Here is a 20,867-nt window from a genome sequence, read left to right on the forward strand (position 1 = left end):
CGGCGCGCGCAGCCCGAACCTCCCCGCCCCGCCTGGCCCAGCCCGCCCTGGCCGAACCTCCCCGTCCCGCCCGAACCTCCCCGCCCCGCCCGGCCCGGCCCAGCCCAGCCCGCCGAGCCCGAACCTTCCCTCCCCGCCCGGCCCAGCCCGCCCTGCCCGAACCTCCCCGCCCCGCCGGGCCCAGCCCAGCCCGCCGAGCCCGAACCTGATCTCAAAGCCTATTTAGAGGTGATGATAATAGCATCCTGTAAGTATTCTAACAGCCTCGTCCATGGATATAGACACGATCCTTTTCTGAACCAAAGCTCTCTGAGCTGATAAGAAAGGCAGAACCTTCAGAGTGAGCCGAGCTGCAAGCTTTCCCGGTGCAGGAACAAGGGCAGAGGTGGGGCGGGAAGTGAGAGCTCGCCTGTGGACGAGCTGAAAGGAGGCAGGAGACCTGGCATATGAGAGGTAATCCTTAACTGTTTCACAGATGAAGAAATTAACGCCGGAAAAGATTAAATATTTGACCCAATAACACAGCCAGTAAGGGGGTAAAGCTGGAATGTAAAAGCTTTTAAAACCATTATTATGCACATACATTATAAACGTTGTGGACAAGAGTAGTGTGTGTCTTTTAAGTATTTCGGTATCTCCCATAGCATGTGGCACAATATAGCTCATCCATGCATGTGAGGTGTCTTGTTTCTTCCTGTCACACCCAGCCATCTGGTATTGCTTCCACCCATATTATCCAACACAGAAGAAAACCTGATCTTTCAGGCTTGTTGCAGTTTCTTCCTGATTTCCTTTCCACGTTGGTAGTCTAGGGTTGGCATTAATATTATTGGTATAACTTCTAATTTTCAAATTTAGTTACAATATTACACATATAGCTGTGTTTTGAAACTACCCTGAGGTTTCTGTACACAGGAGCCAACTGTAATCAATAAAAATTCTAGATGTTCAGCTTCCTCACTTTGAGTTCTCTGCTAGTATCCCAACTCCTACATGTCTGTCCCTTTTCCAGCAACATGCCAATCTGAGAGTCTTTAAATGGTATGCCTCTTACTCTGTCCTTCAGTTGTTTTTAATCCAGAAAAAGAAAACTTTAATATATATTTTTATTGATTTCAGAGAGGAAGGGAGAGGAAAAGAGAAACATCAATGGTGAGTGAGAATCATCGATTGACTGCCTTCTACACACCTTCCACTGAGCCTGAGCATGTGCCCTGGCCAGGAATTGAACCGTGATCTCCTGCTTCATAGGTTGATGCTCAACCACTGAGCCACACTGGCCAGGCCAGAAAAAGAAAACTTTAAATGTAATACAGTATAATGAATTATCTCAAACATAATGCCCTACCTTGTGGTCTTATATATGGGGGGGAGGGGGAATCTAAGTTGAAATTTTTTAAAACCTCATCAACAGAAAGTAGAAATCCAGGCTTCTTTGCTCAGATATTCTAAACTTACGTGTAAGAAGGAGTGAAAAAGAAGCGTCTGTGCTGCCACATATGGCTATTGGAACTGCAGCTGCCATCTTTATGCATGTCTGCTGCACTGTGGCTTTTGTGGAAAAATTGTTACCCTTCCCATCTACTTCTTTCCTAAACTACTTTCTCTTTCAATAGCTATACACTTCCTGCATATGGACATAAATATTTATCACACTATAAATACTGGGCTTTCTTACAGGAATATTTCCTCTCGAAAGAAAAAAAAAAATTGATCTCCAGTTTCCAATCTCCCTTTCCTTCTTTTCTCTTTTTTCATACTGTAAGAGAAAGTTTATTTAGAAAGTCACTGAGGTAGAAGTGAGTGGTAGAAGAAATGGGCTCAGGAAACAAGTTACAGAAGCAAAAGAAGGGCCTTTGGAGCTTAGGAGAGAGAAGGGTAAAGGCAGCACAGCTTGAGGGAAGAGGGGGAGGGGAGGGGAGGGGAGGGGGAAGGGAGGGGAGGGGAGGGGCTCCGGCAAGCTCCAGAAAGGGAGAGCATCACTCCTTTTCAGATGTCCTGAACCCAAATGTTTTGTGATAACAGTAAAGACTAAGCCTTTTTTTTTTTTTTTCCGTCTGTGATTTTCTCCCAAAGCCTTTAATAAGTAAATTGAGATGATTTGTGTTGATTCAATGGATGGATATATTGGGGACTGAGAAATTGAGTCTCCACTGTATATGGTCTCCAGTTGGCAAGCAAACTGTACAGGGAAAGGGAAAAGCTCTGAATCTCTGACTCATGGACCCATGCCTGCTGCAAGCCAAGCAGACAGAGAAGATCATCCAAGGCTGTAAAAACTGCACTCCTTGGCTTCATCTTGAGATGTTGTCAAGAGAGTTTCCACAGAGAAAGTTATTCATTGCAGATTGCTGCACTTATGAACTTATTTCCCCGCAGAATAACAGTAATAATTTCCATGCCCAATACTTTTTATGTGAACTGCTGACTCTGAATCATCCATCCTGAGAGAGAAGAGAAATATTATGGACAAGTAAGAGCACAGCTCACGTCTGTTTTTCCTTATTCCCCCAGTTCAGAGAAAAAATTCCTCCGCAGTGGATGAGGTCTTCTTTCACATCCACCTAAGTCCTACGCAGCCCTGAGCTCAATGAGTAACCAAGAAGGGTTTGTTAAATTTTAAACAAAGGCTCACTGGCCTAATATCTCATTTCAGGCCTTAATGTCTCCAGCTAATCTTTACAGGCCTCTAGCTGAATCATGGAATTCCATTTTTACTGACTTACTACTAGTTTCATTAAGGGCAAAAGGTAATATCTTCATATTACAAATAAAGGAAGTGTCCACTGGTGATTACTACTGTTTGTGGAGCACCTCCTGGTTCTTCAACCCATGTTTTAAAGTTTAATACATCATCTCCTTAGTCCTCATGACAAATCCATTCTGCAGATGAAGAGACTAAGGATATGTACATACCTTGCTCAGCTAGTGAGTGGCCAAACCACAATTCAAACTCAGATCTGTTTGACTACAAATCTTGAGCACTGCTCTGGGTGTGGAGGGAAATACGGGACATAAAAGGACCAGGTCCGTCTGAGGAGAAAAAGGCTTTGTTGTGATGGAAAAAAGGGAAGGCATACCAAGTCATGATTACGCTTGTACGAAAACCCAGAACAAGGGCCAGCAAACTTTTATATAAAGAGGTAAACAGTAAATATTTTGGACTCCGTGGACCACACCTCTCTGTCACAACTACTCCATTTTGCCATTGTATTGTAAGCACAGCTATAAACAATACCAAACAAACTGGCATAGTTGTGTTCCAGTAAAACTTTTTTTAAGGGAACCGAAATTTGGATTTCCTATTATTTTCACATGTCATGAAATATTATTATTTTGATTTTTTAAAACTATTTAAAAATGTTAAAACTATTCTTAACTCTCAGATCATACAAAAACAGGCAGTGGGCTGGATTTGGTGCCCAGGCAGTAGTCTGCCAACCCCTTAGCTTAGTAACAGGACAAAAAAAGTTTATGTATTAAGAGATTGGTAGGAAGTTTAAACCACAAAGTAATGCAGAAGGCCTAAGGGAAAAGGAAGGGGAAAAAGAGAAGAGGATGAGAATTTATCAAAGATCTTAAAACATAAATGCATGTGCAAAAGTGTGAGAGGATAAGGATTAGCTAAGTAGGAATTTAACATGGACTCCTGATTCCTTGGTTTATCTTCTTGCCACTGGAACACCATTCATGCATTCAACAAATATTAATTTAGCACCAATATGGGCAAGCAGAATATGAGACCAAGAAGCTGAAACTATAAAAGAATAGTTTCTCATATAAGAAATGCTAAGAAATAAAATTAAGAAATGCTAAGGGTGGTTATTTACTAAGTGTAGTTGCTATCACAAGTTTTGGTATGCTATGTCTTTATTTTCACTCATCTCAAAGTATTTTCTAATTTCCCTTATAATTTATTTTTTTGACTGACTGGTTATTTAGCAGTGCGTGATTTAATTTCCACATATCTGTGCATTTCCAAAAGTTTTGGGACTCTCCCCAGCCAGGAATGATGCTACAGCTGCCCATTTGGTTGTGCAATTGTGCACTGCCACACTCCAGGAATAGCTTCCCATTACAATCTCTGCAAATGACACCCCCCACCCTGTATGTTGCCTCTTATAGATGGTGACCCTATAAAATCTTCGAATGATTCCTCAGTACATTTAGGGGTATTGTGGGTGGCGAAGGAATGAGGAAAAGCTAAGTGTCCACTAGGAAATCAACTGTCTGATCCTCATCTTTGAACACAATGTACCAGCCAATTGTGATAACTAATTGCCTTGAAAAAAAGAACAAGGTGAGTAGGGAAAGCTCTTCACTCTCGAACCCTCGGGCAGATTTGTGAGGTAAGAAAGGGTTTCTCACATTTCCCAGGATGGCAGTTTTCTCTGTGTGTTTAGGGAGTATCATAGGAAACACAATTACACCGGGGAAATGCTAAAGCAGGGAGCTCTGCACTGCTGGTGGTGTGTCAGGGGAGAAACAATGTGCGCTGATGTCGGCTTTAACTCAGCAGCAGCTTGAGGGCAGAAGGCTGGGTCCTGCAGGTCTTCAGGGAACTCGCCCGGGGGGACCAAGAGCAGGCCTCAGGCAACGTTCAAGAGAGAATCTCCCGTTCTAAAGAAGATTATAAGAGGACCGGGAAATAAATAATACCTACGTTTTTAAGCAAAAATCCTGGCCAAATTATTCAAGCACTCCTCTCTAACATGATCCTGTGTGGGGCTCTCCCTCATCACATCTTCAGTACCTAAAGCCCACAGATGGGAAGACAGGCCCCCCTTCCTGCCAGATGCCTCCCCTGGAGTCTGGGGAGTGGTACAGGGTGGGATGGCACCCTGGGAACAAAGCCTTTCTAGAGTTGAGTGAGATAAAGCAGGTCACAAAAACTCAGATTTCAATTTTAAATGGCACAATAGGCTAAGTGGCTGAAGGGAAGCCGATCTGGGCTCTTCAAACATCAAACATCCTCTTGCCCTGTCTTTCCATTTCCTGTTAAGCCCGTATCACTTCATAGTGATCAATGTACTAGTCGGCAAAACATCCAGAACACCAGCTAAATCCCCACTGATGTTCTTCACCATAAAAATTGTAAGGCACACTTGTTCACTGCCCTAACAAAGGTGTTCTGCTGTCCCTGGCCCCAAGAACACTACTTTAATAACTCAATGTATTGAGTACTTACCTTATGCCAGGGCCTGTGCCAAGCAATTTACAATTATTATCTTTTTTACCGCTTGCAATAAACACATGAAGTGGAGTCTATTTCTGTTTCTATTCTGTGGATGAGGGAACAAGTGGCTTGGAGGCTAATGGTCTTGCCTGTGTCTGTGTGGCATAGAAAATAGGGCTAAAGGGGCTTTAGAAATCATTTGATGATTCTTCACCTTAGAGCTGAGGAAACGGAGCTCAGAGAGGTTAAGTCACGTGCCCAGGTTCACATTGCCAGGAAGAGGCAGAACGGATACCTAAACACAAGGTTCATTTCATCCTTGAACCATACAATCTACCACTTTGGGTTAGCACACATCATCCCGGCCTCCTGTTCTCTGAGTCCGTGTCCAGTCATTTATGATTTGCAGATGTGTGCCAACCCCAAGTCCGCGGCCATCATGCCATCAAACGATGATTCAAAGGGTGGGGGGAGCATCCTGCTCGCATCAGATTAGAAATGACGTCAAACTTCATGACTCAGAACGCGCAGAAGCGCTCTGGCCCTTACAACTTTCCCCACAGGAAACCCACCAGGTGCTTGGTTACCTATTGAGTGTTTTGTGGGTGGCAGAGAACGCATCTAAAAATAGGTCTGTCCCCAGCTCTCCCAGAAGAGGCTTGCAGCCTAAAAATGTCAGTCCCTCCTCCTTTCCAAAACACAGACATCACTTCCTGGAGCGAAGCCCTTCCCTCCCAAACCAGCCGCTGCCTAAGGAGTGGCCTTTCTCCCACCTGGAGACGAGGCTTCCTTCTTGGGAAGGGAGAGGAGTATCTCTTGGCAGCAGAAAAGAAACCCTGCTCGTGAACTTTGGCAAGAATTGCTCTTTTAAAGCCAGCTGACTTCAAGGAAGAAGGCGTGGGTCTCTGACCTAGTCGTTTACCTTCTAAATGGGACAATGTATGTAAAAGTGCTTTGTAAATTGCAAATACCAGGAACTAACTATCACGTGCCTCTGCCTCTTCAAAACAGCAGCAAGCAGAAGGGGTGACTTCTTTGTGACACCTCGGGTAACACAGATTTTCCAACCACAGAGACCCAGGGAGTTTTCCTGGCCTGGGCTTTCCGTGAGTAACTCCTCGTGTGCTGAGATAAGGCCATGGCAAAAAAGAAATTCTGAGGCTGTACTCATGCCGGCTAAAACGGGGTGCAGATGCTGGAAGGAGTCAAAATGAATTTCAGCCGGCCCACAAATGGAGAAGAGGGCCTTGGGCAGCCACGGGAGGACCTCCCAATTGAGTGTCTGGCACTGTGTTAACCGGGAGTTGTTCTCAAGACAAAGACAAGCTTGCCAGCTTCTTGCCAGGGGCATGTGATGCTTGAGCTCCGTAGAACACTTTGTCATGTTAGGGGTGCTTTCAGTTCTTTTATTTTATTCCTGCACTCATTTATTGCAGTGAATAATATTTAATTATCACTCCAAGGGCAGCCTTCTCTGTTTAAAAAACTCCTCTGTTTTCTGCCCCATAAAAGCCCACACACCGTGAGCACAGCTTGAAGGTAAGACCTGCAGGACCCAGCCTTCTTGTTTACATACAAGAAGCAAAGACATGCCTCTTTCCATTGCATCGACGCCCTGCCACCTTTCTTGACCTTCACCATAAACCAGAGGGCACTTTTGGGATATTTTCTATTCCTGGGAACCATTGTGTTCCTGGAGAGCACTGTTTTCAGAATGCCATTGTACTCTTTTTATAGTGTTATTACAGTGTTTATTGGGCACTCTAATGCCTAGCTCCATGAGAGATTCTGAGGGAATATAAAAGCAATAACAACACGAATGGCATCCATTATAAGTACCTAAAGTCAAGTGAAGGGGAATACTCAAATAGTTAATGCCCAAAGGCAGGGGACATGCCTATATATCCTTGCCCAGGACCAACAGCAATAATCGATCATAGCACTCCTATTGAGAGCAGAGGCCCCTAAGAATCCTTCTCAACACAGTGCCCTGAGCACTCATGACCAGTTGTCTAGAGTTGACAGGTAAAACACAAGCCATCCATCTCCTCTTTCCATCCATGTATTTTTGACCAAGTTCAACAGTTCAGAAAAGGAAGAAATAGGCACATGCGCTGGAGTGGCTGGGAAAGATGCCCCCGGGAAGGGTAATTTTAGTGGTATCCTGAAGGAGCAATCAAATTTGGGTAGAGCTGGTAAATAGAGAAGAGGAGGGAGGGAGAATAGTATTTACCGTAATGAAGCATTTTGCATTCTAAAAATAGTCAAATTTGTTTCTCTTTCTTATTTTAATGATGACTTGGCTTTCATTTAGGGAGTTCTTCCTCACCCCCAAGATCAAGAAAAAAACATTCGCCTACATTTTCTACTAATAATTTTATAGTTTTCTTTTGTACGTGAATATATTTGATCAAGTTGCAATTTCTTTTGGGGTAAGGAATATGGTAGGAGTCCAACTTTAAAACAAAAAACAAAGGGTAGGTAGATCTCATACCATTCGCTACATACACATTTTGAAAGTCTCCTTTATCGTGTAAAAATCTTTGTATATACTGTGCTTGTTTCTGGCTCCCTGATGCTTTTTCACTCCTCTGCTCATTTGTATTATTGGAAGTCCAGCTTTCTAGAAAACTGAATTCACAAAAACCTCAACATACAAATTGATAAACCTAGAGACAAAATTCTTTAGGCTGCAAATGGGCAATTCCCTAATTACCCCTGAAGTGAGTCAATTTTTTAAAAGCTTAAATTTAGCCCTAACCGGTTTGGCTCAGTGGATAGAGCGTCAGCCTACGGACTCAAGGGTCCCAGGTTCGAGTCAGGCCAAGGGCATGTACCTTGGTTGCGGGGCACATCCCCAGTAGGGAGTGTGCAGGAGGCAGCTGATGGATGTTTCTAACTCTCTATCCCTCTCCCTTCCTCTCTGTACAAAAAATCAATAAGATATATTTTTTAAAAAATAAAAATCATCATTCTCCCCTTTAAAAAAAATAAAAAAATAAAAGCTTAAATGTATACATGTCTTTTTAAATAACTTTATTGGCATATAATTCTCATGCCACACAATTCATTGATTTAAAATGTACAATTCAGTGGTTTTCAGTATATTTGCAATGTGCAACCTTCACCACAATAAATTTAGAATATTTGCATCACTCCTAAAAGAAACCCCATATTCACTAACAGTCACATCCCATTTCCTCCCAACCCCCTCCAAGCCTAGGCAACCACTAATCTACTTCTTGTCTGTATAGATTTACCTCTTCTGGACATTTCATACAAATGAAATCATACAATACATGGCCTTTTGGCTTCTTTCACTTAACTTGATGTTTTCAAAGTTCATCCATAATTTAACATGTATTTGTACATTCTTTCTTTTTTAAAATTTAGATAAGATTCATATAACATGAAATTAACTATTTAAAAGTGTACCGTTCGGACCTGGCTGGTGGGCTCAGTTGGTTGAGCGTTGTCCCATGCACCGAGAGGTCACCGGTTGTATTACTGGTCAGGGCACAGGCCCAGGTTTTGGGCTGTATCCCCAGCAGGAGTCGTGCAGGAGGCAGCGATTGATGTTTCTCTCTCTCCTTCTCCCTTCCTCTCTCTCTCAAAACAATAAAAACATATTTAAAATTGTGTACAGTTCAGTGGCAGTTTGCACTCCAGTATGTGGTGCAACCATCACCTCTATTTAGCTCTAAAACATTTCACCACCCCATAAGGAAACCTCACGCTCATTAAGCAGTCACTCCCTCTTTCCCCCACCCCCAGACCCTGGCAACCACCAATCAACTTCTGTCTTTATGGATTTGCCGGTTCTGGACATTTCATATAAATAGAATCATATAACATGTGACCTTTTGTGTCTGGCTTCTTTCACTTAGTAATGTTTTCAAAGTTCATCCCTTTTAAAGTATGTGTATCTATACTTAATTTCTTTTTATTGTTGAATATTCCATGGTATGGATATATCACACTTTGTTTATCCATTCATCCGTTGATGGACCTTTTGGTCATTTCAAATTTCTGGCTATTATGAATAACACTGCTATGAACACTCATGTACATATTTTATGTGGACTATACACTTCTTTTAAAAGAATTATCTTTTGCATAGTCATATATACTTTGCAATACCAGTCTTATGAGCCATCTTTTCAGGACGATTTTAAAGTTTATATGTTCATAGCCTTGCTTCTTTAAAGCCAAACGTAATATTTGTGGAGGCCTTAATCCTATTAGTCTGTGCTATAATGAAGTAAAGTCAATTAAGAAATGAAGAAATTAATTACATGAACAAAATAGGCCCAGAGGCACAGAAACATAGAACAAACTGTGGAATTTCAGAGGGAAGGCAGGGGAGGGTGGGTGAGTGGGAAGTGATCAACCAAAGGCCTTGTATGCACATATACATAACCCATGAACACAGACAATAGAGTGGTGAAGGCTTGGGGTGGGGAGTGGGGAGAGCTAGAAGGGGTCAGTGGGGGGAAAGAAGAGGATATATGTAGTACTTTCAACAATAAAGATTGGGGGGAAAAGCAATTTAGAAAAACTGCAATGTAGTGAAGGTCACGAGTAGGTGGGTGCTCTAAAGAAGGATCTGTGATAATGATGGAGGTGGTGGTTACGTACAATGAAGTACCAGAGTCTCTAATTACACTCTTTAAATTCTTTTCTTTGCAAATAGGATCCCGGTAATTTCATCCATTTGTTTTGGGGCTAGAGTTTCCATTTTTAAACTAGCTTAAACATTTAATAGGTTTTGCCTCTTAATCCTGCCATTAACAGGATTGCCACAGACAAGGTTCAATGAAGGAAATCAAAGAAGCAAAACAAAGAGTTTTTAAACAGGTCCAACTCCCCCACTAGACTCAGTTCTTTTTTCTTTTTTAAACTTTTTATTGAATGTATTGGGGTGACACTGGTTAATAAAATTATATAGGTTTCAAGTGTACCATTCTATTAATACTTCATCTGTATATTGTATTGTGTGTTCACCACCCAAAGTCAAGCCCCTTCTATCACCATTTAGCTCCCCACTGGCCAGGCATGTCTGCCAAGGCCTAGCTAGCAAGGGGCAAAGAGGCCTTTCCCCAAAGGGGGCTTTTTGGACCTCCCTGCAGTCTGTCTTCACTGGGTCTGGGGAGTAAGTGCATGGCTGTGCGGTCCGGGAAGGTACCTCACCCTACCAGACTCCGAGTTCCTCAGAACAAGAACTGGATCTTGTTTGTGGTGGACAGACTATATGTGTAATGTATTTGTTAAATAAAATATAGAAGTCTAACCATTGCCCCACCCACCCCTCCTATCCCATTGTTCATGCTCTCCCACAGACCCCATCCTCACTGGTTCTAATGACAAGATGGGCAGATTCTCAAATTGTGCTCTATCTAAGGCAGGTGGGGCTGGAAGGTTGTCTTTGGGGACAGAAGGGTGTAGCAATCAACAGCAGAAAACCAAATAATCCCATTCAGTCATATCCTTCATCTGCCAAATATGGGGGGAGGGGAGTCATTTCTTCATATTTCTAGAGTTTGGGCCAATAAACAAAAATCAAAGAGTTTAAATACTAAACCAAACTTGACCAAACCCCAAAGGTGGCCGTGGGGGTGAACAGACGCAGCATTGTAAACCTCTCACCCTCCTCCCCGTGTCCTCTCACTGCAGCTCTGGGAGAAGCAGAATACGCCAACCAGTCAATGCTGCTATTTTAAGCTCTGAGTCTGTTCTCGGCCGCTGGCAGCAGACACTGGGCTTTGTGCTGGAAGCACCTTCCGGGACCGCACAGCCATGCACTTACTCCCCAGACCCAGTGAAGACAGACTGCAGGGAGGTCCAAAAAGCCCCCTTTGGGGAAAGGCCTCTTTGCCCCTTGCTAGCTAGGCCTTGGCAGACATGCCTGGCCAGAGGCGACATGCTCCATCAGTAGGTGCCTGAAAAATCCCACGGAAGACGCAGCCCCCCAGCAGAAAGCAGCGGCCGTGGAAGTGTGAGTGGCTGGCTCCTTTTGTACTATGTACTTGGTCATCAGTTCAGCTGCCACCTCCTCAGAGCCCACTACCCTGGCACCTTGCAAAGCCCTCGAGACCCTAAAGATGAATTGCTATCCGTCTCAGTCAGCACAAAGCCCTCGTCCTGCCTCCCCTTTAGTCACAGAGGCTCTGCAAGGGTGGCGGGTGACGGGGCCACCATCTGCAAGGGGGTGGTGGACCTTTTGATGAGTTGGCACTCAGTTTTTCTCTGGTCTCAGCGCCTATTCTCATGAAATGATTGTGATTTTCACCCTGTCCCAGAACAAACAGAGCTGTCTCCCAGTGTTCACTGCTAATTTCATGCACCATCAGGTTTCCTGTTCTCTCGAGTTTCCATTAGAGCCTGTTTCCCCCTCTGGGGTGTGGGGACATTGTGGGGAGCACATTGTGATGTGCTGGCGCGCTGGGGGGCAGGGGAGGTCACAATCACCCTGGGGAAAACTTGTCCCTCGGTGACACCCACCCCCATGAAGCTTGCTCCCCAGGCTCCCTCCCTGCACACCCAGGGCAGCCATGGCTCACCAACCACAGCTAAGCCTGGACAAGGCCTCTGGGGCCTTCTCAGCAGCACTCCAGGCAGCCACCACCAACTGAACTTAACGGGCACTATTTGGCAGTCCTGCTTGATTTAGTACAATAACTGAAAGACAAAAAAATAAATCTGTCCCCCTAATTGGATTTGTTTTACACTGTTGCTCCGATCGTGTTTCCTGTACGTATAGTACCGTTTTACGAATTTTCCCATCAAAAGTCTGTAAGGTGAGAGGGCCCTTTGTTCCTTTAGAGAGGAAGGAAATCTCTCTGAAAACATCTTTTAAAAATAGGTCTTGCCTTGGACAGTGTGGCTCAGTTGGTGGAGCATCATCCTGTGCATCGAAAGGCTGCTGGTTCAATTCCCGGGTATCCCCCCGTTGGGACTCGTACTGGGAGGCAACTGATCATGTTTCTCTCGCCCATCGATGTTTCTCTCTCTCCCTCTCCCTCTCCTTTTCCCTATCTCTAAAATCAATTTTTAAAAATATGTTTTAAAATGTCTTAACATTTTTTAAGCATGAAGAAATACAGAGAAGAAAACATTTAATGGCCCATGTTCTCATTGGCTAGATCGCCGCTGTTGATATTAGATATGAGATAACAATTATAACATTCATTCTAATAGTCACTACAATTGCTGTGAAGCAGCCATGTTTTTCCTATCACCAAGGTGCCTTTGGAGTCGGATCCTCTAAGCATATATATTTTAAAGTACATTGTAAAAGCTTTGAAATTTTAAACACTAAAAATCTACAATAATACGTGATGACTTCTGTTCCTGCCCCTCCTAATGGTAACAATTATTCATTGGTAACAGTTATGGGTCCTTCCAGAAAAAGTATATATTTACATATGTATGTATGTTTATGTATTTATACACATATATGTGTGTACATGCATCTACATATATATATTCTTTTTAAATTTACAAAGAAACTGGGAGAGGGATCGTGTTCTACAACTTGAATAATACATCCTGGCATTCTTTCTTGACCCACTTCCTTCATTTTATAAGCACATGATTTATCCAACATACGGATGTGTCAATTTCTTTAATCAGTATCCTATTAATGGCAAAACATCTTTAAAGACTTCAGTGTGCGTCTTGGCAGTTGATATGCTATTCATCCATAAGAGAAGAGGGACCTCTATTTCATTCATTCATTCAAAATCCTGCGGCTGCAAAAATTAGTCAGCTTGGTCCACAACATCTGGCAAATACAAGTACAAAGCAAAGCATCCGCAGAGCTGGGGGTGGGGTATGGAATGAAAAGTCGTTTACAATCCACCAGAATGAACATCACTTGCAATGATCATTAACGGTAAACACTGAGAGTCCGGGAAGACTCAGTCACGTGATGGGGCCAGGTGGTATTGCCCTGGGTGATGTCAGCTCAGCATTGCTTCAAACAAAGACTTCAGGTTAACAATATCTCAGAAGGCTTACAGCACTGAAAATGCTTTATTTTAATCATAAATGGTATATTCACTACAGCTCTTGAGTTTACTAAATCAGCTGTGCTTCCTTATCATCAAGGTGCCTTGATAGCAGGACCATCTTTGCTTTGTCCAGTTGTCCAGTTCTAATTCCACCAAGAAACTGAAACTAGCCTCATTTACTTGTTAACTGTGTGACCTTAGGTATGTCACCAAGCCATTCTACGCCTATAAAATGCTCCCACTGTGTATTTAAACACGTATCTAATATGTTAACCTGCAAAGAGAGATGTCTAGGAAGATGTTTATAAAAATGTTAACTTTGGTTTTCTCTGGGAGTAGAATTTCTGGAGATTCTATTTTTTTTAAATATATATTTTATTGATTTTTTTACAGAGAGGAAGGGAGAGGGACAGAGAGTTAGAAACGTCAATGAGAGAGAAACATCGATCAGCTGCCTCCTGCACACTCCCTACTAGGGATGTGCCCGCAACCAAGGTACATGCCCTTGACCAGAATCAAACCTGGGACCCTTGAGTCTGCAGGCTGACGCTCTATCCACTGAGTCAAACCGGTTATGGCTAGAGATTCTATTTTTTATTTTATTTTTCCATATTGTTTGAGTTTGTTTGTTTGAGAGATTAAAAATATTTTTACAGCCGAAACCGGTTTGGCTCAGTGGATAGAGCGTCGGCCTGCGGACTGGAGGGTCCCGGGTTCGGTTCCGGTCAGGGGCATGTACCTGGGTTGCGGGCACATCCCCAGTGGGAGATGTGCAGGAGGCAGCTGATCGATGTTTCTCTCTCATCGATGTTTCTGACTCTCTATCTCTCTCCCTTCCTCTCTGTAAAAAATCAATAAAATATATTTTAAAAAAATATTTTTACAATGATTATAAGTAATTTTTACAAAAAACAAAGTCATTTTCAAAATCAAGTAATGCATATAAAGAAAATCACACACAATAAGTGCTCAATCAATGGTAGATGTTATTACTATGAAAACCCCGTGTTTCATCTCTTCCTCTCCAAACCTACACATGTGCTTTGTTCTTATCTTTCCCTTTGCACATCAGCTCCCTCTGCTTTTCTGACCCACGAAGCAGAACACCCTGGCCCCCCAGAGCATTCTAGTTTATATGTTACAGCTCCAACCAGTGTCCAATCCAACTTCCCCCGGAAGCACTCTGGTTGACAGACTAAAGTCGGGTGTCCAGCCTCGGGGCCGGGGAGCAAACCCAAGAGGAGTCTGCCTCGCCCGTCAGTCTCTGACTGCAGAGCAGCACTGCCTAATAACATAAAGCGAGACACACATGTGAGCCACGTGTCCCTTAATTCCTAGCAGACGCAGTAAAGAAGTACAAAGAAACAGATGAGATTAAATTTAATAATATATTTCAGTTTGCCCAATAGATCCAAAATGTGACCACTTTAACATGTACTCGGTACAAAATGGTTTACATTCTCTTTTATACACAAAGTCTTCGCCACCCAGTGTGTGTTTCACACTTAAAGCACATCTGTTTGTATTCGCCACCTTTCAAGTGCTCCATAGCCACGTGTGCCTAATGGCTGCTAGAGCGGACATCCAGGTCTAGATTTCTGGGCCGAGATCGGATCGATCTTATCCTACTCACGCCCGTCATAGCAGGCCCAAGCCTGTAGTGATCAAACACGATGTTCTCTTGCCGGATGCAGTTGCGTGTCTGCTCTTGGGCTCAGATAAATGCGCAGGATTGATCATCACTGGCTTTCAGAGGGCACACAGCCCAAGCACATTGGCTGCCAAATTGCAATTACAGAGCCCTTTCTTTGATGGATTCAGAGTTAATGTCTTTGCACTTCCTTTATTCCAGAAATGAAATGAAAGCCACTCACTCTCACGTACACAAAAGGCCCACGGAAACCTGCAGCTCTATCAGCAAATCGTTCAGCCTTGGTAGGAAGGTCATTTCACTGGTTTTATATAGAGCCCATAAAGCATCAGGAAAACAGATAAATGTCAAAATCCTGGTTGCTCAGCTGCACTTCAGCTCAGCCTCCCAAAGGTAATAAATGCATCTCTCCAAAGTGTGTCTGCGTTCTCTTCAGTTTGCTGCATCCAGGTAAATAAGTTCTATAAGGCATACTCCTTTTTCATCACCTGTATAGTTCTCCCCCCTCCCCCAAGTTTTAGCCAGCACAGATGTATATAGGGCAGATGGGCTGTATCTCACTTGGAGAGCCTGGATTCTATTCTATAGATTTTTCAGGTGAGTTTTGTTGGAAAGATCAGATCTGACTGACTGGTTTAGATGTCACTTAATTTTCTGTCTGGAGGGCAATAGTTGTGTAATAGTTGCCTAATAATTTCATAGCAACTGTACATCAAGCACTGACTATGTGACAGACAATGTGCTAAGTGCTTACAGACATTATGTCATTTTATTTTGGTTTTGTCATTTTATTTTTGTAACAATGCCATAGGTGAGTACTATTATCAACACCCCCATTTTATACAGGAGGAAACTGAGGTCTGAGAAAGGTTAAATAAATGACTTGCCTGAAGTCTTATGGCCACTAACCAACAAAAGCCAAGATTTGAACCCAAGATGCCTGATTCTCCAAAGCTCTAGTTTTTGATGTCGCATAATTTCTCACTTCCAGGGCCAGCACTTTCACCAGGGCGCTTCTTGGAGATAAGAAGACAGTCAGCAGGAGGTCACAAGTGGACAGAGCTAGAAGGTGGCAAATGGAGCTGCTTTTACTGGTATGTGTGTGTGTGTGTGTGGCGGGGGGTGGGGGGTGGTTGACCAATCCTGGCAAAGAAGGGCGGGACTCCATCTGTCAACATTGTGAACAGGCTCTGGCCTTACTCAGCGGCCTTGAACAAGCCACCTGGCTTTCAGTAATGTAAAGATAATGGCTCTGCCAGGCCTCCCTAAGGACCTATATGGCTTAACTAGGTAATGGTTATATAGTAGTTTGAGTAGGCAAAGGGCCCAATAAAATTCCTACCAGGGCCTTTTTAGCATAGAACCGAGCCCCTGTTAATGATAAATGTTAAAGGAAGATCAAGCCTCTTCAGTTTTATTGCTTTAATTGAACCATTTGGCAGTACTAGGCCAGACAAGAAAATAACAGCATACCCACATTAATTAGGCAACTTGACTCGGAGAGATAGCACCAATAATGTTCTTAGAACCTGAATTTAATGTTGGTAACCTCAAGTAGAGGGCAGGCATTGGATACATATTTGTTGAGTGACTAAATGCAAGAACTCGACATTTACTCAAGTACCTACTATACACCGGACAGTGGATTACAAATATCACGGCTTTAAAAAGCCTCTCTGATGTCAGTATTTGGCCTGGAGATTGGCAAAATCACTCTGAATGTGGATTTCTCCATCAATGAGTGCACAACCAGCAGTAAAGCAAACTTTCAACCAATCCTGTTAGATAGCAAATGAGCAAGCAATTTCTCCCACAAGGAGACACACAGTAGCTCTTGGCAGGCAGGCCCTGGAAGACTGAAATCTCCATTTGCCAGGCATAGCATAAATAAGAGAATTTTCAGGAGCTATTCTGATAACAAATATAAATTTTAAAACATGCAGAATATCTTATCCTTTAAAGGACCACATATAGTCAGATTTCCACAAGGCCAGAGTAAGTAAATTACGAGTTAGGGGTGAAAGTCACACCTCAAGGGCGTCCCCCCCCCAAGATGGCGTCCATGCGGGAGAGCGACACGGGCCTGTGGCTGCACAACAAGCTGGGCGCCACGGACGAGCTGTGGGCGCCGCCCAGCATCGCGTCGCTGCTCACGGCCGCGGTCATCGACAACATCCGCCTCTGCTTCCACGGCCTCTCGTCGGCCGTGAAGCTCAAGCTGCTGCTCGGGACGCTGCACCTCCCGCGCCGCGCGGTGGACGAGATGAAAGGCGCCCTGGCGGAGATCATCCAGCTGGCCACCCTGGACTCGGACCCCTGGGTGCTCATGGTCGCCGACATTCTCAAGTCCTTTCCCGACACGGGCTCGCTTAACCTTGATCTTGAAGAGCAGAACCCCAACGTTCAGGATATTCTGGGAGAACTTCGAGAGAAGGTGACCGAGTGCGAGGCGTCCGCCATGCTGCCTCTCGAGTGCCGACTCTTGAATAAAAGCGCCCTGACGACCCTCGCCGGCCCCCTCACACCCCCCCCCCCCCCCCCCCCCCCGTGAAGCACTTCCAGCTCAAGAGGAAACCGAAGAGCGCCACGCTGCGGGCCAAGCTCCTGCAGAAATCCACGGAGACCGCCCAGCAGCTGAAGAGGAGCGCAGGGGTGCCTTTCCACGCCAAGGGCCGGGGGCTGCTCCGGAAGATGGACACCACCACCCCGCTCAAAGGCATCCCGAAGCAGGCGCCCTTCCGCAGCCCCACGGCCCCCAGTGTCTTCAGCCCGGCCGGGAACCGGACCCCCATGCCCCCCTCGAGGACGCCTCTGCGGAAGGAGAGGGGCGTGAAGCTGCTGCACATTTCTGAGCTGGATACGGTCGGTGCCGGCCGAGAGGCAAAGAGAAGAAGGAAGACGCTGGACACGGAAGTGGTGGAAAAGCCGGCCAAGGAGGAGACGGTCATCGAGAACGCCACCCCCCGACTACGCAGCCGGCCTGGTGTCCACACAGAAACTCGGGGCTCTAAACAGCGAGCCTTCGCTGCCCTCCACCAGCTACCTGCCTGCCACCCCCAGCGTGGTCCCGGCCTCCTCCTACATCCCCAGCTCCGAGACTCCGCCAGCCCCACCTTCCCGGGAAGCCAGCCGGCCCCCCGAGGAGCCCAGCACCCCGAGCCCTGCCCTGCCAGCACAGTTCAAGCAGAGGGCACCCATGTACAACAGCGGCCTGAGCCCAGCCACGCCCACACCTACGCCTGCGGCGCCCGCCTCGCCTCTGACGCCCACCACACCCCCAGCTGTCACCCCTGCTGCCCAGGCACCTCCAGTGGCCATGGTGGCCCCGCAGACTCAGCCCCCTGCCCAGCAGCAGCCCAAGAAGAATCTGTCCCTCACGAGAGAGCAGATGTTCGCCGCGCAGGAGATGTTCAAGACGGCCAACAAGGTCACGCGGCCCGAGAAGGCCCTCATCCTGGGCTTCATGGCCGGCTCCCGAGAGAACCCGTGCCAGGAGCAGGGGGACGTGATCCAGATCAAGCTCAGCGAGCACACGGAGGACCTGCCCAAGTCGGACGGCCAGGGCAGCACCACCATGCTGGTGGACACCGTGTTCGAGATGAACTACGCTACAGGCCAGTGGACGCGCTTCAAGAAGTACAAGCCCATGGCCAACGTGTCCTAGGGTCGCCCGCCACTGCTTCCGCCGGCGACAGGCTCCGAGGACGCGGCTCTGGCTTCCGAGAGCGGCAGGCCTCCGCCATGCTGCCGAGCCCCGCCTCGTTCTCGGGGTGTTTTAGACTGATTTTTTTAAGTTTTAAGATGGGTTACTTTTTGTGTGATCTAAGTCACTTTTTTGGATTCAATATTATATTTTTGAATGTTAAAGTTAACCAAAAAAGTTCTAACTTCCTAATTTTAGTGACAGCTCTGCCTGTTATAGACTTTTACTTTTTTATTTTTCTTAAATTCCATTGCCCTCGAGGTTGAGGGGACCAAAGGGGGGCCAGGCGGGACTGAGAACAGGGTGGGGACAGGCTGCTGAGGCCGAGCCACACTCTCCGCCCACAGGTTTTCTACGAGTCTTTTGTACAGTTGTGAGCATTTGAGACCAGCCTCCGGGCACCTGTGTTCGTTGTACAAACTACCTGAGTGATTAAAGTTTAGCTTTTCTACAAAAAAAAAAAAAAAAAAAAAAAAAAAAAAGAAAGTCACACCTCAATTACATAATGCCCCACAGCTCTTAACTGTTTGGAAAAGTGTGAAATGTGCAAGTTTCCAGAGAAATAACCGAGCAACAGTCCAGCTGGTTTCAAAAGGACTAGACCCTGCTAATCATTTAATGCCTTACCTCATGCGAGAAACACAGGAAAGTCATTGCCAGGCTACAGTATTTTCTCAAACCATTTTTATTCATTCATTTTTTTATTTATTCAACTAAAATAAATTCAGGGCCTACTACATGCCAGTCTCAGTTCTAGGCATCAGTGACACATGAAGCAAACAAAGACCACCTGTTGTCATAGAATTTACATTTTAGCAACTACTTTCAATTCACCAATAGAAAGAACCCAAGTAGCCCAGCCGGGTGTGGCTCAGTGGTAGAGCCTAGACCTAGGAACCAAGAGGTCACCGGTTCGGTTCCTGGTCAGGGCATATGCCCAGGTTGCGAGCTCAATCCTCAGTGGGGGGCGTGCAGGAGGCAGCCAATCAATGATTCTCTCTCATCATTGATGTTTCTATCTCTCTCTCCCTCTCCCTTCCTCTCTGAAATCAATAAAAAAATATTAAAAAAAAAAAAAAAAAAGAAAGAACCCAAGTACACTTTAGTTTGCAGTTTAACAGAATGAAATACCCTTTTGGGTTAGTACTCAGATTTTCCTGTGTTGATCCATGCTCTCAGCAAATATTTACTGCGTAACTACCGGGCTACTCTGGAATAATACAAGTGTGCGGAGACGGGGATCATGCCTTCATGGAGCTCACTGTATAGTTGGAAACAAAACATTTATAGAAAAAAAACAATTCTGCAAGGCATTAAATGAGCAAGGCAAATAGAATGCTGTAAAAGTTCAGCTTCGTGGAGGAGGTATTAGGTGGCACTTGAATTAGGATTTAAAGGACTGAGTATGATTTGCACATGTAAATGGGAGGAGGGCGGGCCTACTAGGATGGTGGACAGTCTGTAACTGATCAAAAGTAACTGATCTCATTTTCTAATATACATGTTGGCAAAACAAGGTTATGAAAGCTGCTGAGGACCGTGTCTCCCCAATAATCATATGTAGCTCTAATCCCCAGAGAGATGGTATTCGGAGGTGGGGTTTCGGGGGAAGTAATGAGGGTGGAGACCTCATATTGTGATTGGTGCCCTTATAAGAGTCATGAGAAAGATTCTCTCCACCTCGTGAGGCTACAGCAAGAAGACACCATCTATAAACTGAGAGAAGGGCTCTCACCAGAACCCTGATCTTGGACTTACAGCCTCCAGAACTGTAAGAAATAAATGTTTGTTGTTTATGCCACCCAGTCTGTGGTATCTTGTTATGCAGCTCAGATGACCCAAGACAAAAGCAAAGACTTCAACTTGCTTTAAAACTTCTTTATCTAAATGAAGCTTTAGAGTAGCTATTGTTCTCACCTGAACTGAACACTCAAGGTCAAACTACAATGAAAAGTCAAAAGAGTGAAAATTCCTTTTATTTCACATGCCCACTGTGGAACTGGCTGCTAGAATTGTTGTGTTGCAAATAATTCTGAGACTGCATTAAGGTCCAGCAGGAAAGGGCCAAGATTCAGAAGTAGTGGTTGATTTATCCACCATTCCTGCGTTCAGGTCCCATATCTCTGAATTGCAGAGTGAGGAATGATCCATCTTAGAGGTTGTGAAACTGGGCATGATCCCATGCACCGAAAGGTTGCTGGTTTGATTCCTCATCAGGGCACATGCTCAGGTTTTGGGCTCAATCCCTGGTGCAGGGGTGTGCAGGAGGCAGCTGATCCATGTTTCTCTCTCTTCTGCTCCCTTCCTTTCTCTCTAAAAATCAAT

At 45.0% G+C, this 20,867-nt stretch overlaps 1 long non-coding RNA gene and 1 pseudogene across 1 annotated transcript; both read left to right on the top strand.

Moving 5' to 3' along the window:
- Positions 1–170: 170 nt before the first annotated feature.
- Positions 171–15,912, top strand: LOC139010372 (uncharacterized). The gene is made up of 3 exons (XR_011471509.1): positions 171–247; positions 1,120–1,152; positions 15,831–15,912. It is a non-coding gene; the product is annotated as an uncharacterized lncRNA (long non-coding RNA).
- Positions 15,913–16,857: 945 nt separating this feature from the next.
- On the top strand, positions 16,858–19,499 carry LOC139010371 (negative elongation factor A pseudogene; annotated as a pseudogene).
- Positions 19,500–20,867: the final 1,368 nt, after the last annotated feature.

Source organism: Myotis yumanensis, unplaced genomic scaffold, assembly GCF_028538775.1.
Source record: "Myotis yumanensis isolate MYYU_CA2020_CCGP unplaced genomic scaffold, mMyoYum1.0.hap1 SCAF_5, whole genome shotgun sequence".
Lineage (NCBI taxonomy): Eukaryota > Metazoa > Chordata > Mammalia > Chiroptera > Vespertilionidae > Myotis > Myotis yumanensis.